This window comes from Bos javanicus, chromosome 22 (genome assembly GCF_032452875.1).
Source record: "Bos javanicus breed banteng chromosome 22, ARS-OSU_banteng_1.0, whole genome shotgun sequence".
Classification (NCBI taxonomy): Eukaryota; Metazoa; Chordata; class Mammalia; order Artiodactyla; family Bovidae; genus Bos; species Bos javanicus.
In genome coordinates, this window is record NC_083889.1 from 60,101,339 (window position 1) to 60,120,303 (window position 18,965).

The 18,965-nt window shown below is 56.4% G+C and overlaps 1 long non-coding RNA gene across 1 annotated transcript; it reads left to right on the forward strand.

Moving 5' to 3' along the window:
- Window positions 1-620: 620 nt before the first annotated feature.
- On the forward strand, window positions 621-12,668 carry LOC133235612 (uncharacterized). The gene is made up of 3 exons (XR_009732604.1): window positions 621-1,201; window positions 10,063-10,276; window positions 11,223-12,668. It is a non-coding gene; the product is annotated as an uncharacterized LOC133235612 (long non-coding RNA).
- The last annotated feature ends 6,297 nt before the right edge of the window (window positions 12,669-18,965 follow it).

The following is an 18,965-nucleotide window of genomic DNA, read 5'->3' on the forward strand; positions in this document are numbered from 1 at the left end:
ACCCTTGCCCTCTGCCCTCTGCCCTCTGGCCTCAGTATCTTTACTTCTCTAGTCCCTTCTGACTGACAGTGTCCTGTGGTCGGGCTCATGCAGCTATTGAGAAACTGCGGTTCTTAGGCTTGAGTGAGGCAAGGGGTCTTACGTGGCCAAAGGGCATGGGCAGACAGCTGCCGGGGGTCCCCAGCCCCTCCCATGTGGCTACGACTCAGCCCTGATCTGACCCCTTCCCCAGCCCCAAGGGTTCCAGGACCTTCCCCAGAGACCCTGTGGAGACGGGCCCACTGTGCCCCTCAAGGGTGCTCCTGGTCCACTCTTCCCTGTGTCTGCCACGGGGTCTAGAGCTCCACCCTCGGCATCTGCAGCAAAACCACTCGCAGTTTTAGGACGGCACCAGGGCCAGAGAAGCACCGGTGACTGTGGCGAGGGACATGCCCCAGGCCAGGTTGCGAAAAAGCTCTAACAAAGGCCAGAGGGGCAGCCAGTGTGGGAACCAGGGAGCTGCCTCCTAGAGGCAAGGAGGCTGGTGCGGAGAAGCAGGAACAGAGGGAGGAGGGGGAGGGGAGGAGGGGGAGGAAGAGGAGGGGGAGGAAGGGGAGGGAGGAGGGGGAAAGAAAGGAAGGAGGAAGGAGGGGGAGGGGAGGGAGGGGAGGAAGAGGAGGGGGAGGGAGCGGGGGAGGAGGGGGAGGGGAAGGAGGCGAGAAGGCACCCCGGCTGGAGCTGGAAGGGCCCTGGGGTGCCCCTGATGCAGGCCCGGGCTGCCGCCTCCCTCTGCTCCTCCGCCAGCCCTTCTCCCCATCTCCTGTGTCTGCACCCTGTTTTATCCTCCTTCCAGCCCCCCACCCGCTGCCTGCCCCGCACCTCCATCCCTCCTGTCTGCTCCTTTCCCCCTCGCCGTGTGTCTGTCTCGTCCCACACGTCTCTCTCCATCGTCTCCCTGAGTGTCTGTCTGCCTCCATCCTTCCATCTGAAGCTCTGGCATCTCCGGTCCCCATGTCTCCCCGGTGTCCTTGTATCTGTGCCCAGTCTTTCCTGGTCTCTCTGTTTCTGTCCATCTAGCTCCATCTCCCTGTGTGTGCGTACATCTGTCCATCCTTCCATGGGTCTCAGGCAACTGAAAACACCCCCGTGTCCCACTTGATGTGCAGCTCTGAGATTCCCTTTGAATACTGCAGGAGCGAGTTGATGGTTGCCAAGGGAACAGGTCAGGAGAAATGGGGGGATGGGGGGAAAAGGAGCCGGGCGGGGGGTGTGGGTATGCTTCTCTGTTTTCATCTTCTCTGGCGCCTTCCCTTTCCAAAGCATGAAAAGAAAAAAAAGGGCGACAGTTTAAAATGATTTTTCAGCAATCCACACAACAGAAATAATGGGTCCTAATTGTGCTGGACTAAGATGCAGGCAGGGGGAGGAGGTGCGGCCACCCTGTGCCTGGAGGGAGCTGATGGCCAGGTTCTGGGTGGGTGATTAGGGCCTGGAGCCTTCCGCCAGCACTGGGCTGGCATCACCCAGGTAAGCCTCCAGCATCATAGCCAGCTCAGGGGGAGCCACATGCGGGGGCTGGGGCGAGGGGAGGACAAAGGGCTCAGGACCTGGCCATTCAGGACCGGACGGACAGCCCCAGGGGGCACCGCAGAAGCGCCCCTCACATCCCCTGCCCAGCCCAGCCCTGGTTGCCATGGGGATTAACAGAGCCGGAGCCACACAGCGCCCAGAGCACAGCAGCCCTGCTGCCCAGCAGCCAGGCCCAGAGTCCGGTGAGTTAGGCTGGGCTGGACCATCTGCTTCTGGGGTTGTCATCATGGTGCAAACACTCACTCTGCCCACAAGCCAGACTCGGGCTGGTGCGGACGCGGGTGAGCGGCAGGCAACATGTCAGCTTCCAGAGCAGCGCCACCCACCTGGCAGCAGGGACCCCACACCACAACCCCCTCCCCTAGTCAGGCACTCATCCTAGCTCTCTCCAGGCCTCTGGGAGGGGACCGTTATCAGACCCATTTTACAGATGGAGACACTGAGGAATTCAGCAGCTACAGCAGAGAGTGACAGTGCAGTGAAGGGGGAACCAGGAAGCTGGCCAGAGGCTGAGCCCCCCTCCACGGCACTGAGGTTGGGGCAGGGGTGGGCAGGCTCCCCAGCTGACCTCTGAGCCGGGGTGGATGGTGAGCGGGTGGCAGGGAGGTGAGGCTGCCAGGCTGCAGGCTGGCGTCTGGCATGGAGGCCACAAGACACGGGAGCTGGGAGCGGTTCAAGCAAGGCGGCCCTGGAGCGTGGACCCCTCCCATCGCCACCCCCACCGTTGGAGGGCTCCCCACCGGGAGCTTTCTGGCTGTGGCCCAGCCATCTGCTTGCACAAAGGCTGCAGGAAGCCAGCACGACGCGGAGCCCAAGTAGGTGTTTACGAATGGCTTCTCCCGTCAACGTCCCAGGCCCCCTCCTCCTCTCTGCCACCCGAGGCCTGTCCTTGGCACGTCTTCTTGTCTTTTCCCGCCATATGTCTTTTCCTGTCGTCTTGCCCAAGCTGGGCCTGTGGCCACCAGGGTGCAAGTGGGAGTGAGGAGTGGGCCTGGCGTCTTCCTCTAGCTCCATGTGGTTGCTCCTCCCCCAGGTGGAAGCGTCTCCCCTGCCATCAAGCCCTGGCCTCCAGCAGCTCAGATTGCAGCCGGGGATCTCAGACCTGCTTCCCACTGGGCACAGGCTGAACCAGCGGGAGCGAGGTCACCATGCCATGGGCTCCTGGAGCCCCTGTGTGGGGTGGGCGGGAGTCAGGCCTGGAAACAACTGAGGGATGTGGGCCAGGGGCGGAACCCTCTGTGGAGCTGCTGCCAGGACAGGGAGTGGGTGGTGTGGGCCGAGTGTGGCCTAGAGGTGGGGCCTTGGAAGGGGACCGGAGGAGCTGACCACATCCTGACACCCTTTGGCACCTGGGCCTGGGCCCCAGGGTCCTGGGCGGGAGCCTGAGCTGTGGGGTCTGCGGAGTCCAGTGACAACCAAGGTTAAGTCCCACCCACAGGAACACGCCCCCATCCACAGACCTTGCCCCACGACCCCGCCCAATCACGCCCCATTCACAGACCACGCCCTCACACCACCATGTCCCCCCCAAAGACCACGCCCCCACACGACCACGCCCCCACCGAGGACCACGGACCTGTCCACATGACCACGCCCCCCGTCCACAGGATCACGCCCCATCCACAAGACCAGGACCCCACCCACAGATCATGCCCCTCCCACACGACCAGGCCCCTGCCCACAGAAGCACACCCCTGCCCACATCTACACGACCACGCCCCCACCCACACGAGCTGGTCCCCCTCAACTCCCGGGTCAGAACCACTGTCCCCTACTTCTGTACTCGATGGTTTGCCCTCCTGGCCTTGCTGACCCGCGGGGACCGCCCTCTGGGGACGAGCGGGTCTTGGAAACATAAGGGGGCCCCCTGCCCACCATGCACTTACTCTGCAAAACCGAGATGCTGGGGCACTCTCGCCCTCCTCACCCACGCCACCCCCTTCGCTGATGCCCGGGGCCAGCGCCAGACGACAGCCCAGACAGCCAGTCCTGCTCCGGCTCACGCTCTCACCCGACACACGGCTTCTTTCTGAGGAAACGACAGCACGGGCTCCTGCCTGTGTTCAACACCTCCTGGGCTCCCAGGTGCCTCCCCAGGGCCGGCACCGTGCTTCCTTCCCCACGATTTCTAGGGGTCTCTGAGTAACAGGATCTCGACCCCTCACCTGTTAGCCTCCCCAGTCCAGGATAAATCGGAGCTTGCCTTTAGAGCCCAGTCCAGAAGGCCTGTCTGGCCTCCCCACATGCCCTGTGGACCCCTTGCCCTTCGTCTCAGCTTGCAGGCTGGACACCAGCGGGAGAACACAGGGTGGTGCCAGGTGGGTGGTGCCAAGTTTCCCCTGTGGGAGCCCCAGCCCTGCCGGCGCCCCCAACACGCCCCTTCCTCTGGATTCTGGAGTCAGCTTTCTCCTGCCTCCGGGCCTGGCCTGAGGGCGTCCCCACCGCCCCTCGGGGTGACCTGCCCACGCCCTGTCAGCGGTCCCCGTGAACACTCCTCGGAGCATCTCTGTCCTGCGGGCAGGCCCAGGGCCGGGTGGCCGGTCAGCCTCTTTCACTCCTCCTGGGAGGACAAACGACAGAAAGGCTAATGGCTCCGGATCAGCTGGGAGAAAACACCCCCCAACGCACCTTCCCCAGCCAGGATCTCCTCTGTAGAGACACGTATAATTGGGACTAAGTGTTTCTCCAAACATACTCGTTCTACTCCCACGTCCACATTCGTGCTGTATTGGTGAACCACCTGTGCAATTATGTTTCTAATAATTTTCTTTCACTTGGCTCACTGAAAAAGTCAGGTGTGTACACTTCACGTAACTGAGACGTCCTTTACACACAGTGACTCGTGCCCTGAGTTCCAACCACCTCCATGGCCGAGGTACTCGACGGGGCCCTCACCCCAGAGCACCCCAGGCCCCTCAGTCTCCCACCCCATCTGGGCTCCCCATCCCCACGGCTACTGACCCGGTGTTCCAGGTCCAGCCCGCTGCACAGGCGCTCCTTTCCCAGAAGCTTGTCTGAACGGGGCCGCACTCACTGGGCGCTGTATCTGGCCCCTTCCTCCCAGCCCGATGCCACCATAGTCCTAAACAAGTTCCACCCAGACCTGCAGCATGTTCCCTGCACTGTCCATGGTCTGGCCTTTACACCTTGTGCTCCAATGCAAGTCATCAAAAAATCATCGGCCGTAGTCTATTTTCGAGTGTTTGTTGGAAAGCAGGTTTGCTGAGGTCAAATTGTCATGCAGTCAGATTCGCCCTTTTGAGTGTGTGGTCCCAGGAGTTTTGACAAGCACTGATATTTGCCTAACCATAATCACAAGACACGGAAGGGTGCTGTCGCCCCAAACTCCTCGGTGTCCCACCCTAGCCGCTCGCTTCCCCCAGGCCGCCCCTGCCTTTCCCAGGATCTCTTGGGGATGGGCTCGGGCGAGGCAGCTTTGTGAGTCTGGCGTCTTTCCCTGAGTGTGCTTGTGAGGCCCACCCTCGGTGTGGCCCATGTTAATCCGCCCTGAGCCCCTCTGGTTGTCGCCTGTCAAGGGCACTGGCATGCTTCCAGTGTCACCGGGGCATAAGTAACCTGCAGCAGATATGGGCACACAGCTTTGGCCACACGGGCCCTTTTGTGACCTAGGCATGAAGCTGTTGAGTGGGAAATTTATAAGAAACCGCCAGACCCTTTCCCAGGGAGGACGTGCCGTTCTGTGTCCGCACGGCCGGCGTGTGGGCATCCCTGTTGTCCAGTCCTCGTCTGCACTTGTCGCTGTGAGCCTTTGGGTTGTAGCCCATACAGTGGATCTGAAGTGCTTGTTCATTGTGATTTTAACTTGTATTTCCCTAATGACTAATGACAATGCTTCCCTGGCGGCTCGGATGGTAAAGAAACTGCCTGCAGTGTGGGAGACCTGGGTTCGATCCCTGGGTTGGGAAGATCCTCTGGGGAAGGAAATGGCAACCCACTCCAGTATCCGTGCCTGGAGAATCCCACGGACACAGGAGCCTGGCAGGCTACAGCTGAAAAAGAGCCGGACACGACTGAGTGACTAGCATTCACTTTCACTGACTGATGGCAGCGAATGTCACTCACAGCTTATTCGCCATCTGTGTCCTTTCTTTGATGAAGTACCTGTTTTAATCTTTTGCCCATGTTAGGTGGGTTGTTTGTCTTATTATTATTGAGTGGAAGAGTTCATTTTACATTCTGGATATCAGTCTTTTGTCAGATCTGTGTTTGGCAAATATTTTTTTCCCCAGTCCTTGGCTGCTTTTTAATTCTCCTAAGAGTGTCTTTCGAGAAGCAAGACTATTTAATTTTGATGAAGTCCTCAATGCATTTTTAAACTTAAAAATGTCGTTTTACAGCTTTAAATGGAACGTCCATGTTACTTGCCATCACTTGATGCATTAGAAATGTTTTTGGCAGAAAGTAACAGCAATTTAATTTTCTTGGACTTCAGGAATTATCCTAAAAAACGTGGTTAACCCACAGAACCAGAAACCTTGAGAAGGCAGCCCTCCAAGATCCCAGGTGCTCCTGCTTCTGAAGCCTGGTGACCTTCTGTCCCCAGTCTTCCTGTCTCACATCAGCCGCAAGCTGCCTGGTTCCGGACATCATGCCCACAGTTCAGAGCAGGGAGACGAGCGAGGGGCAGACAGAGTCGGGCTGGCAAGAAGGCAGAGCAGGGGAAGTGCCCACGTGCCAGGAGGCGTTGGCTCTCAGATGCTCAGGTGCCTCTGTGTGCCCTGAGAGCTGTGCCCCCTAAAGACTTGAGCTGGAAACTCTGCTCTCGTATCAGATGATGTGTTCTCTGTCCCAGAAGCTCCCCTGGCAGAGATGCTGGCTTACGACTCACAGAGGGAAGCCAGGCCCCTCTCACGGCCATTCCTGATGGCGGAGGAAGCTGCGAGGGAAAGAACGGCTCTTCCATGTGGAAGTGAAGAGCACGCTGTGTTAGGAGGCAGGCAAGCCCTGTGAGTCCAAGGCCGAGCTGAGGTGCCATTCTGAAGTCAGGCGGCTTTGCTGGCCTCCCAGTCCTGCCTACTCCAAGTGGGTCTGAGTGTGTGAACTTGACTAATGCGTAGGATGTCTGGAATCACCACAGAAGAGCCAGAACAATCCCGAAAAAGAACAGAGTCGGAGGACTCCACGCCGGAGGATTCCACATCTCCGCCTCAAAGCTCACCACAAAGCTACAGTGATGAAGACTGTGTGGCCCTGGGGTGGATTCACAGACCGCAGGACTAGACTGAGAGCCCACAAATGACTCTGGTCCAGCGGTTTCAACAGGTGCCAAGACTACTCAGTGCAGAAGAAACGTCCCTTCTGCTGCTGGAGCCAGGGCAACCGCGTCTCCAGGTGTGAAAGAATGAGCTTGGACCCCTTCCTCACACCATACACAAATCTGAACCCCAGTTGGACAAAGGACCTAAATCTAAGAGCTAAAACCATAAAAGTCTTAGAAAAAAACACAGGGGAAGGTCTGAGTAACTTGGATTAGGCAATGGTTTCTTAGCTATCACATCAAAACCACAGTCAATCAAGGGAAAATAGATAAATTTGACTTCATACAAAGTGGACTTCTGTCAAGAAAGGACACCATCAGAAAGCGAAAACAAAATACCCACAACATGGAGAAAATACTTTCAAATCATGTATTTGAAGATGGGTCTAGGATGCAGGATATATAAAGAACACTTTCAACCCAACAGTAGACAGATGAATAACTCATTTAAAAATGGCCAAAGGATTTGTCTCCAAAGAAGATATAAACTGGGCAAGAAGCACCTGGAAAGATTCTCAATATCTTTAGCTATTAAGGAAACGCAAATCCCAACCACAAAGAGACATGACTTCACACCCATCAGGATAACTATAATAAGAAAAAAAAAAAAAGCAAATGTTGTTTGTTACAATCCACTCCTGGGTTGTAAGATGTTGCAGCCACTGTGGAAAACAGCTTGGTAGTTCCTCAAAAAGTTAAACACAGAATTAGCATTTGGCCCACCAGCTCCATGCTGAGCATAAACCCGAGCAAATGGAAAACATATTCACACACACTTGATTATAGTAGCGTGATCCACAGTAGACCCAAAGCGGAAAAAACACAGGAGTCCGTCAGCTGGCGATGCACAAACGAGCTGTGTGCTGCCCATGTGGGGCGTTACTTGACCACAAGGAGGAACGGCGAGCGGGTTCAGGCAGGATGCGGGTGAACCCTGACAACACCGCGCCGAGTGACGGGAGCCGGCCACGAAGACCGCGCACCGCGTGATCCCGTTTATACGAAACGCCTGCAACAGGCAAAGCTAGAGGTGGACGGACAGTGGAAGTGATGAGGCGACGGAGGGACAGGGAATCGGGGCTGACAGCTCGCAGACATGGGGTTTCTTCTGGGGTGATGATGCTGGCGCTAGTGGTAAAGAACGTGCCTGGCCAGTGCCGGAGACCTAAGACTGAGGTTCGATGCCTGGGTCGGGAAGATCCCCTGGAGAAGGAAATGGCAACCCACTCCAGTATCCCTGCCTGGGGAATCCCACGGACAGAGGAGCCTGGTGGGCTACAGTCCATGAGGTCGCAGAGTTGACATGACTGAGCGACTGAGCACAAAGGTTGCCCGATGTGCACACACGGAGTGATACGCTGAGGCCCCCGAGGGTCTGCTTCCAGGCGGTGAGCTGTGTGTTGTGTGATTCTATCGCCGCTAAAACAGTAAGGGTCCTGCATCTGTAGCACCTCCGGAGTCCTGGGTGGGCGGGGTCCCGGCCACCAGCACAGACTCCCCCATGCAACAGGCCTCCAGCCTGGTTGGTGAAGGCGGCTCTCAAAATGCACCCAAGACACCTGGGCGCCGGCTCCTGGGCGGCGCCTGAGAGACAGACAACCTGCCATCTCCCCCTCTGTTTGCACAGCCTGGCTTCATTAGCAGAGAGGTGATGAGCTAATTCCCTCCAAACAAATGCTGGGATGTGGTGTTTCCTCTGACAATGAGCAGCAGACGGTGAGAAGTCTGCCCGCACCTTCTGGGTGGTGGTTAGGGGGGAGCTGCCCTGCGTGCCTGCCAGCTCCGAGGGCCCTGTCTGCCACGGCCAGGGGTTTTCTGGCACCAAATCAGGTGAACTGGCCCATCTGCACTGGGGTGGACGTCTGGTGTTCGGATGCTGCCCACTCCCCCGACCATCCCCCCCGCCCCCGCCCCCAGTTTGGAGCTGAGAGACCTGGATTCCTGTGCCCTACGTGTGACCTGGGCTGGGCACTGACCCATCCACCCCAACATCAGATCCACCAACGTCAGAACTCAGGGAGCAGGGTGTGCACTGAGGAGGGCCCTGGGGGGCAGGCAGGTGGTAACACCAAGATGAGTGCAGGTGCCATGGCAGCCTTGGTGAGGCTAGGAGGCCTGGAGCTAGGGGGCCTCCAGAGGCATCCTGACCTGGGGAGGTGGCCAGGCCCTGACTCACCCGTGTGGGTACATCTACTGGGGCAGTGGCATCTGCAGCAGGGGACCCTACCCTGAGAAGGCCAGTGGTGAGGACTTTCTGTTTCAGCAGTGCTCCCAGCCAGGGGTCTGGGCAGCGTGTCGCAGTGCCCACTGGTCTCATCTCTAAAACCAGGGAAGAGCTTGCCAGACTCTTGAAGATGCCCTTCACGCCCCATCGCCTGCTGTGGGTGGGATGCCCTGGTGGGGTAAGGAGGCAGGGAGGGGTGGGGAGGGAGCTCCACCCACACAGAGGCTGAGCTCTGCCTGGCCCTCAGTCATCAACTGGACAAGCCTTACAGTTGTGATGACACTGTCAAGAGAGTGACAGGCATCTGGGGAGAGGATGAGGGATGGGAAGCCTGCTGGGGTCAGGGAAGGGCCCCTGGAGGGGGAGGCTTCAAAGGAAAGTCCACTTGAGAAGGGCCAGAGGAGGGCACCCCACACAGAGGGGAGCAGGGCCAGGCGCGGGTGCTCAGAGCTGCATGTGGCAGTAAGACTCTGGGGGGTGGTGACGGGGACGGGGTATACGGGAGCCAGGGGCCTGCAGAGCAGACGGGGTGGGGAGCACGGTGGTGCCCGAGGCCCAAACACAGGCACAAGGTCAGTCTGCATTTCCGCGGGCAGCGTGCTCATCTCCAGCCCATCTCCTGGCTGCTTGTGGGCCCCCGTCAGAGCCTGGTCACCTGACCAGGGTGATTATCCCGCCCCCTCCCCACGCTGGACACTGGAGTTGTGTGTGCGCACACCCCACTGTTCTGGACAAGGCAGCCGTGGACGCGCCTGCACACGCGTCTCTGTGTAAGGTGTGTGTAGATGCGTCCCTGGAATCTCCTCCCGGGTGGGGAGACCAGAGGATCCGGTCCGTCAGCTGTCACCACGCGTCCCTCCTGGACAGTCTCGGGCACGCACGCCACCACTGACCCCTCACCAGCGGCGGGCTGTCAGTCTTTCCCACTTTCCCAAGGGGAGGCGAACACAGTGTCACAGTCTTGATTTAATTTGACCTCTCTCCTCTACAGTGAAGTCGGCCTGCTTTGCATTGTCTTCTTTAGGGGGAGGAGAAACGTTTACATTTCTCTTTGGTCGTCTGCCTGCTCATCCACTTTGCCCTCTCTTCCACGGTGGTGTAACTTTTCCTCGATGATCTGTGAGTGTTTCACATCCTGGAGACAAGTGACCTCTGCTTCCGGACAGCAAGGCATTGCTCCCAGTCGCCTCTGGTCTCCTCAGAAGGTATTTCAGCCCCTCCACCCTGGCTCTCAGAAAGGCTTTCCTCGCCAGCAACCACCACCCACGCCTTCTTGCATTACGTTTTTAGATTCTTTTCTGACATTTGAATTTTGATGCTTTTGGATTTTTTTTTTTAGTATAAGAAATGAAGTAGAGATTCAGCTTTATTTGTTCCAAATGGTTACACATTTATACCAGTACCATTTATTAAACAATCCATCATTTCCTCAATTTTTCATGCCATTTTTATTAGCTGCTAAACACTCATATATTTACGGCTCTATTTCTGGATTCTCTTTTCTCTTCCATGGATGTATCTGTTCATATTTTGAATACTTTTGTCAAGTTCAATTGAGCTTTTTTGTCAAAAAATTCAATTAGAATTTTGATGCAGAGAGGACTGACATCTTTACAACTTTGTCTTCCTAGTTAATAAAAAGGCAGGCCTCTCCAATTATCCTATCTTATTTTAAGTCTTTTAGTCGAGCTTCACCATTCTCTTCATGGAAGCCCTCGCTTTCCTCCAGATTTTTTAGGCACTTCATATTTTCAGTTGCCACTGAGGGTGAGTTCTTTCCCTTCATTACGGTTTTAGCTGTTTATGTTTTACATAGAAAAGGCATTGATTTTGATACGTTAATTTTATAACTCTCCACCTTGGTGAGCTCACTCCCTGTTTCCAATATTTCTGCATCCTCGGTCGATGGTGCCACCATTTTCAGTGATGAAGTTTTCTCCCCCTTTCCAGTCTGTATGCATCTCACCTTGTTCATTACTTAACCGCAGGGAGTCTTCAGAGCAAGGGAGTAAGTGGCTGTTTGCTCCAGGACCCTGGTGGCTGCCCCAGTGGGGGTGGGGTGGTGCAGGGCCAGCCGGGCGCCTCCTCAGTGCGGCAGGGGAACAGACTTCCTGGGGGCTGCCCCAGCCTTTTTTTGCTCTCTCCTTTCAGCCGTGCTTCGGGTTCACTGCCTGAGGTCTCAGCTCTGGGTCTGACACGGAAGCTTAAGGTCACCGTCTAAATCCAAGTCTCAGTGAATTACAGTTGATTGCAGTGGAGCAGAGCTGAAAGCCAGCTCCATGGTCGCCTTAGCCACGCCCCGGGGCTTGTGGCTCGTGGCCCCTGCGCCAGACGGACAGGCGGACGTGCGGCGTTTCCATCGTGGCAGGAAGTTCGGGGCACAGCTGCGATCCCGTCTACACCCCAGCCACACAGCCCTCCCTCTAGAGGTCCACACTGCATCTGGGCGTGGGCGGGTGGGCTCCTAGAAGCACACCCGTGACCCCAGCACCGCCCTCGCCCTCAGCCACCGAGCTGGAGCGTGCACGTGAGCCGCGGCTTGCTCGTGCTCTCCGGGACCCCCACCCCCACGCTCGCCTCCCCACAGCAGCGCTTTCCATCCCACATGTCCGCGTGGGGCCTTGACGCTGCCCACAGGGGTGTTCTTCACGGCCCGCGGCTGTGAAAAGGAGACGGAAAGTGGTGCGGCTCCGAGCCTCCCGCGGGGAGGGCCCCCGTCGCGTGGCAGCCATGACTGCCAGCCTGTGCTGTCCAGGAGCCCAGGCAGATCTGTCGGATCCCCAATCTCTTCATCCCACTGACGCTCAGCTCTTGGGACTCGCGGGTATTCTCGGTCCTTCTCATGGTTTCAACAAGAAAATCCCTCAGCTTCAGCCAGGACTATTTGGAGTGACAGCGAAACCACGTTTGACTTCAGTCTATCCACAAGGCTGTAAGCTTTGCCGAGGCCGAAACCCTTGCTCTGTGGCTTCCTTCAGAGGCCGTCACCACCGGCATCTTGGGGTCTCCTGCGGGGCGTCCTGGGGGCGTGTGTCCTGGGGGGACGTATCCTGGGGGCAGTGTCCTGGGGGCATATGTCCTGGTGGGGCGTCCTGGGGGGACGTGTCCTGGGGCGGGCATCCTGGGGGAACGTGGCCGGCTCCCTGGACCCGGTGCTCCGTGTCCTGTCGTCAGCACCTGTGGGCGGGGCCCTGACATGGAGGCAGAGGAGGAGACACCCGGGGTGGGGGTTCAGAAAGTCTGGGAGACAACAGAGACGTCAGGACCGGAAAGGCCACACACGGGGCTGTGAGTGGCGCGTCCTCGAAGTTTCACAGAGGAACTGCCCTGCGACTCGGCCCTGCCACGCCTGGCATTCCTCTGAGGGAAAGCAAGCCGCCCGCTCAGGAGACAGCTGCACCTCGTGTTCACTGCGGCGCCCCAACACTCCAGCAGAGAGGAGGAGTCACCCTCAGGGGGCTTCCCTGGGGCCAGGGGTGAGGACTCCGCACTCCCAATGCAGGGCCGGTTCTGTCCCCTGTCGGGGAACTATATCTCACACGCCACAGCTAGACTTGGAACGGCCAAATAAATAAATAAAATAAACACAGTAAAGAAGATATGGTGTATATACACAGTGCAATATTCTTCGGCTGTAAGAGAAGGAACTCTCGCCATTTGTGGCGACATGGGTGGGGCTGGGGGGCATCACCCGTCACAAGAGGTCAGAGGACAGACACCCTGTGACCTCACACAGACTCTGTGACCTCACACAGACGCCCTGTGATGTCACACGGACGCCCTGTGACCTCATGCAGACAGACGCCCTGTGACCTCACACAGACAGACGCCCTGTGACCTCACATTCTGAGGACAGGCTGGGGGCTCCAGAGGTGGGGTGGGGCCGGGTGGTGCGGCAGGGATTTAATTCTCAGACAAGGCAGTAAGTGAGCCTGGCCTGCGGAAGCGGAGTGAGGCTGTGAGGGCTGCAGCCTAACATCGGGGGTCGAGTGGTCTTCCACAGGAGGGCGAGGGGCCGCACGGGCCTCTGTGGACAAGCAGGGACCCAGATGGCCTGGGGGGGCATGCAGTCGGCTTCAGGGATGCCAGGGGCCGAGAGCCGGGCAGGGGCAGGCGGGGAGGCCCGTGTGGTGGCCGACGCAGGCTGAGGGTGGGGGCCGCGGTGGGGCGGGGCTCCCGGCGGGCCTGCGCGCCGCACCTCTGCGGGGCCGCCCGAGTCTGCCCTGGGAGCCCGCAGAGCCTGGACGGACGCCGCCCGTGGGCCGTCACTGGCAGAACGCCAGGCAGAGGGTCCTTCACCCGGCCTCGTGGGGCCCCTCACACAAGGCGATCGGGGGCCGCTGCAGCCCTTCACGCGCACCTGGACAGACGTGAGCCCCTGGGGGTTGGCAGGAGGCCCAGCACTGGGGTGGCTCGCGGGCGCCCCTCCAACATGACCCTCCTCTGCTCTGCGAGCCGCCGACTCCTGACCCTGGCATCTGCACCACTGCTCCCCACAGCCACTTGACTCTTAGTTACTTTCTAACCTGTCTACCCAGAATTTACTGTTTTTACATTTTATTTCTTTTTAATTGGAGGATAACTGCTTTACAATACTGTGCCGGTTTCTGCCAATATTGTGCTGGTTTCACCTCAACGTGAATCCGCCGTAGGTGACATCTGCTTTCATTCCAGCTTCTTTCTTGGGTCTAACGAGACTGCACGATCACCCATTTATTTGTAAACGTTGTCACTTTGTTTTAGATGCGTTTGCTGAAAAGTAGTGTTATGCTTGGATTTCATTTTTGACCCTGACCTTTTAACGGGAAGTGTGCCCTTTTCACGTCAAACAGTCGCGGCCTCTGATGTCACTTCTGGCGTCATTTCCCGCTTCCTCGCTGCGTTTCTTCGCTTTGTCATTTTGACATTTTAGGTTACTCTCTTTGACTTCCCCTCTGGTGACTGGGAAGTGATATGCCTTATATTTAATTTCCTGGTTTCCCTTTTTTAAAATGGACGTGTCTCTGAAGTGGACATTGAGAAAAAATGTATGATCACTGACCCCCTCCATGTAGAAAGAAATTAGCCTATTCTGCCTTTTTCCTCCTCGTAGGTTTCATAGGCATAATCTAGGCTTTTGAACTCAATTTTCATCTTTATTTTGTTCATTTTACCGTGATGCAGCTTCTATTTCAGGAATACTCGTTTACCCTTAGAATTTCTCTCCTTCCTAACTTAACTGTCCCACTCTGACTCTGGATTGGGTTGCGTGTTTTTCCCACCGGGTTTTCAGATAGGCTCACTGCTTGTCTGGGGTAATCTTCCTGCTGCTTTCATGCGGAGAGCCAGGGTTTGGTTGACCACTGAGGAATTTCCTAAAATTCACCTTTAATTGTTGAGAGAAATAAACATTAGACTTGACCTAAGAGTCACAGGTCGTCTCCTCATGGGGGGAAGTGAGCCCACCCCGAGAATCCCCGTCCCCACTCCAGAGGAAACACTCAGCTTTCACGAGGGAGGGGAGGGAAGTCAGGAGGAACGGCCCCGACAGCAGACTGAGGGGCAGTCACGGTAACACCCGACGAGCCCTGGGGGCAGAGGGCCTCAGCTCAAGCACCCTGAGAGCCTCTCTGGGGGACAGTTGGGGATCTGAGCGCGCACCACGCTCTGGACAGCATCGGCGCTTTGCTGGTGAATTTATGGATCTGGGCTCTAGTTTAGCCTCCCGTCCTGGAGTCTGAGGAGCTTTTATTTACTTGGTAGGTGTCACTGGCCGAACTGTGCTCTCCCCAACCCCCTACCAAGTTCATGATGAAGCCCAGCATTTCAGAGGGGACGGTCTGCAGGGGGCCTCTCGAGAGGTGATCGAGTTAAAATAAGGTCTTCAGGCTGGCCTGGTTCAGTATGACCAATCCAAGAGGAGGTCAGGACACGCGGTGGTCCTTGTGAGCACACAGGGAGAAGACGGAATAGACCGGAGGGGAGGGGCCTTGGGAGGAACCGCCCGGCTGACACCGGGTCTCAACGTCCAGCCCCCGGGCCTGGGGGTAAACGTTGGTTGCGTCAGCCGCCGTGTCCGTGCGCTTGTCGGGCCAGCCTGAGCTGACGGGTACGCCTTCGCCTTGCTACCGCTCCTGGCAGCCCGTGTTTCTCCAGCTTCCCTGAGACGCGGCTGGCACGCGACACCGCGCGGGTTCAGGTCGCAGCGCTGTCCGCGGGTGCTTGCGCGTCGTGGCGGGGCGGCCCTGCAGACCTCACACGCCCGGCCGCCGCACCACGGCGCGCTCTTCCGCGGTGAGGACGAGGTGTACCCTCCCAGCCACGCATCCTCCCGAGGGTGCACTGCGGGGCGTCAGCCGCACTGGCCGCCTGCACAGCAGCTCCCGGCACCCGTGTGGCTTCCGCCGGAGGCTGACGTCCTTAGACCAACACCCCGGCCCCACCCCGGCCCCGGGAACCGCCGTGCTCCCGCTGTGCTGCCTTCGTTTCCGCGCGCCCACACAGCTGCCCCAGCCCGCTTGGCCTGCCCTCTGCTGTGTCAGATCCCACACATGGGTGACGTCACACGGGGCCTGTCTTTCCCTGGCCTATTTCACTTGGCGCTACGATGCCCTTAAGGTCCACCCAAGTTGTCGGAAGCGGCAGGTTCCCTTCTTTCTCGGGGCTGAACACTATGCTTTATAAAGATGGACTCCCTTGCGCCACTGGGACGCTTACAGGGCGCAGGGCAAGGGGCCGGCTCTGACAGCCACAGGGGCCGAGGCAGCTCACGGTCCAGCCAGGCTCCAGGCCGGGGGACACGGGAAGCTATCCGCCGGATGGGGCGGAGCGGGGCGCGCACGGTCTGCTGTGGGGGAAGTCTCCCCAACCCCGCCTGTGGACGGGCACTCCGACGCCTGGTGTCCCGCGAGGAAAGGCGGCTCTATCCCCCATGAAGGGCTTTACTCACGTGGCCCCACGTCCCACGTCTGGTCCACAGGAGACACTCCCCCGTCTCTCCCCCTCCCCATGTCCGCGTGGCTGCCAGCCTGGGCGAGTGGATGTCCCTTCGCAGTCCCAGCGAGGCACCCCCAGGGACCTGACCCCCTCCCTGGCCGAGGGTCTCCCCGGGGCCTGGGTGCAGCACGTAGGACCCGGACCTCCTGCTGCCAACGCTGCCCCAGGCCTGCAGCCACACTTGCCTCGCTTCACACTCCTCAGACACATGCCCCCCAACTCAGATGCCCTGTTGCTCCCCGGAGCCCCCTCACTGAGCTAGATAAGGACACACACCTCCCCCATCACCCCCGATCGCCCTCAGCCCAGCGCACAGACCGCCCTCCCCACACCCTCTCTAGGAAGCCACCCTGCCCACGCTCTTCCTGCAAACTGGACCCCGACTCTAGTTTCGGGACACCCTGTCTGTGAGTCACCTCCAAGGAGCAGCACCTGTGGTCTGGACGCCTCTACGAAGTCCTAGTTTTCCAGCCAGCTGCACTGACACTTCTTTTAAATGGAAACATTACATCATCGATTGCTTGAGCTAGATACGGCTTAGCCACGTATATCTAAAAATAAATACACTACAATTTTACAACAGGAGATGAAACGATTAAAATTTAAAATGCCTGTCCAAAAGTGAAAGGTCAGTCTCTTCTATAAATGGGGCTGGGAAAACTGGAGTCATGAACAAAGAATGAGACCAACCCCTATCCTACACCACACACACACTCAAGCAAACAGGTGAAGACCTCATGTAAGACCTGGCCATGCGACTCCTATAGGAGCAGGAGCTCCTGGAGGCCGGTCCTGGGGATGCTCTTGTTGTCTGCGCTGCACAGCATGTGGGATATTATTTCCCAGATCAGGGATCGAACCTGTGCCCCTTGCGGTGGAAAAGCAGAGTCTTACCCACGAGACCGCTGGGGAAGCCTCCTGCCGATGAGCTTTTGAATCTGACACCCGAAACAGTGAAGGCGACAAAAGCAGAGATAAGCAAGTGGGACCACATCCAACTGAAAGCTCCTGCACAGCAAGGGAGCTCGGTTCCGTCGCTCAGAAGTGTCCAGCTCCTCATGGCCCCATGGACTGCGGCACGCCAGGCCTCCCTGTCCATCATCAACTCCCGGAGTCCACCCAAACCCATGTCCATTGAGTCAGGGATGCCATCCAACCATCTCATCCTCTGTCGGCCCCTTCTCCTCCTGCCTTCAATCTTTCCCAGCACCAGGGTCTTTTCAGATGAGTCAGCTCTTCGCATGAGGTGGCCAAAGTATTGGAGTTTCAGCTTCAGCATCAGTTCTTCCAATGAACACCCAGGACTGATCTCCTTTAGGATGGACTGGTTGGATTTCCTTTCAGTCCAAGGGACTCTCAAGAGTCTTCTCCAACACCACAGTTCAAAAGCATCAATTCTTCAGTGCTCAGCTTTCTTTATAGTCCAACTCTCAAATCCATACATGACTATTGGAAAAACAATAGCCTTGACTAGACAGACCTTTGTTGGCAAAGTAATGTCTCTGCTTTTTAATATGCTGTCTAGTTTGATCATAACTTTTCTTCCAAGGAGCAACCATTTTTTAATTTCATGGCTGAAGTCACCATCTGCAGTGATTCTGGAGCCCAAGAAAATAAAGTCTGTCACTGTTTCCATTGTTTCCCCATCTATTTGCCAGGAAGTGATGGGACCGGATGCCATGATCTTAGTTTTCTGAATGTTGAGCCAGATTTTTCACTCTCCTCTTTCACTTTCATCAAGAGGCTCTTTAGTTCTTCACTTTCTGCCAAAAGGGTGGTGTCATCTGCATATCTGAGGTTATTGATATTTCTCCCAGCAACCCTTATTCCAGCTTGTGCTTCATCCAGCCCAGTATTTCTCATGATGTACTCTGCATATAAGTTAAATAAGCACGGTGACAATATACAGCATTGATGTACTCCTTTCCTGATTTGGAAACAGTCTGTTGTTCCATGTCTGGTTCTAACTGTTGCTGCTTGACCTGCATACAGATTTCTCAGAGGAGGCAGGTGAGGTGGTCTGGTATTCCTATCTCTTTAAGAATTTTCCACACTGCTCATAGCAAATGCCCTCTTCCAACAACCCAAGAGAAGACTCTACATATGGACATCACCAGATGGCCAACGCCAAAATCAGACTGATTATATTCTTTGCAGCCAAAGATGGAGAAGCTCTGTATAGTCAGCAAAAACAAGACTGGAAGCTGACTATGGGTCAGATCATGAACTCCTTATTGCCAAATTCAGACTTAAATTGAAGAAAGTAGGGAAAACCACTAGACCATTCAGGTATGACCTAAATGAAATCCCTTACGATTATACAGTGGAAATGACAGATTCAAGGGATTAGATCTGATAGACACAGTGCCTGATGAACTACGGACGGAGGTTCGTGACATTGTACAGGAGGCAGTGATCAAGACCATCCCCAGGAAAAAGAAAGGGAAAAAGACAAAATGGTTGTCTGAGGAGGCCTTACAAATAGCTGTGAAAAGAAGAGAAGTGAAAGGCAAAGAAGAAAAGGAAAAAATATGCCCATTTGAATGCAGAGTTCCAAAGAATAGCAAGGAGAGATAAGAAAGCCTTCCTCAGCGATCAATAGAGGAAAGAAGTAGAGGAAAACAATAGAATGGGAAAGACTAGAGATCTCTTCAAGAAAATTAAGAGATATCAAGGGGATATTTCACACAAAGATGGGCACAATACAGGACAAAAATGGTATGAACCTAACAGAAGAAGAAGATATTAAGAAGGGGTGGCAAGAATACACAGGAGAACTGTACAAAAAGATCTTCACGACCAAGATAATCATGATGGTGTGGTCACTCACCTAGAGCCAGACAACCTGGAATGCAAAGTCAAGTGGGCCTTAGAAAGTATCACTACCAACAAAGCTAGTGGAGGTGACGGAATTCCAGT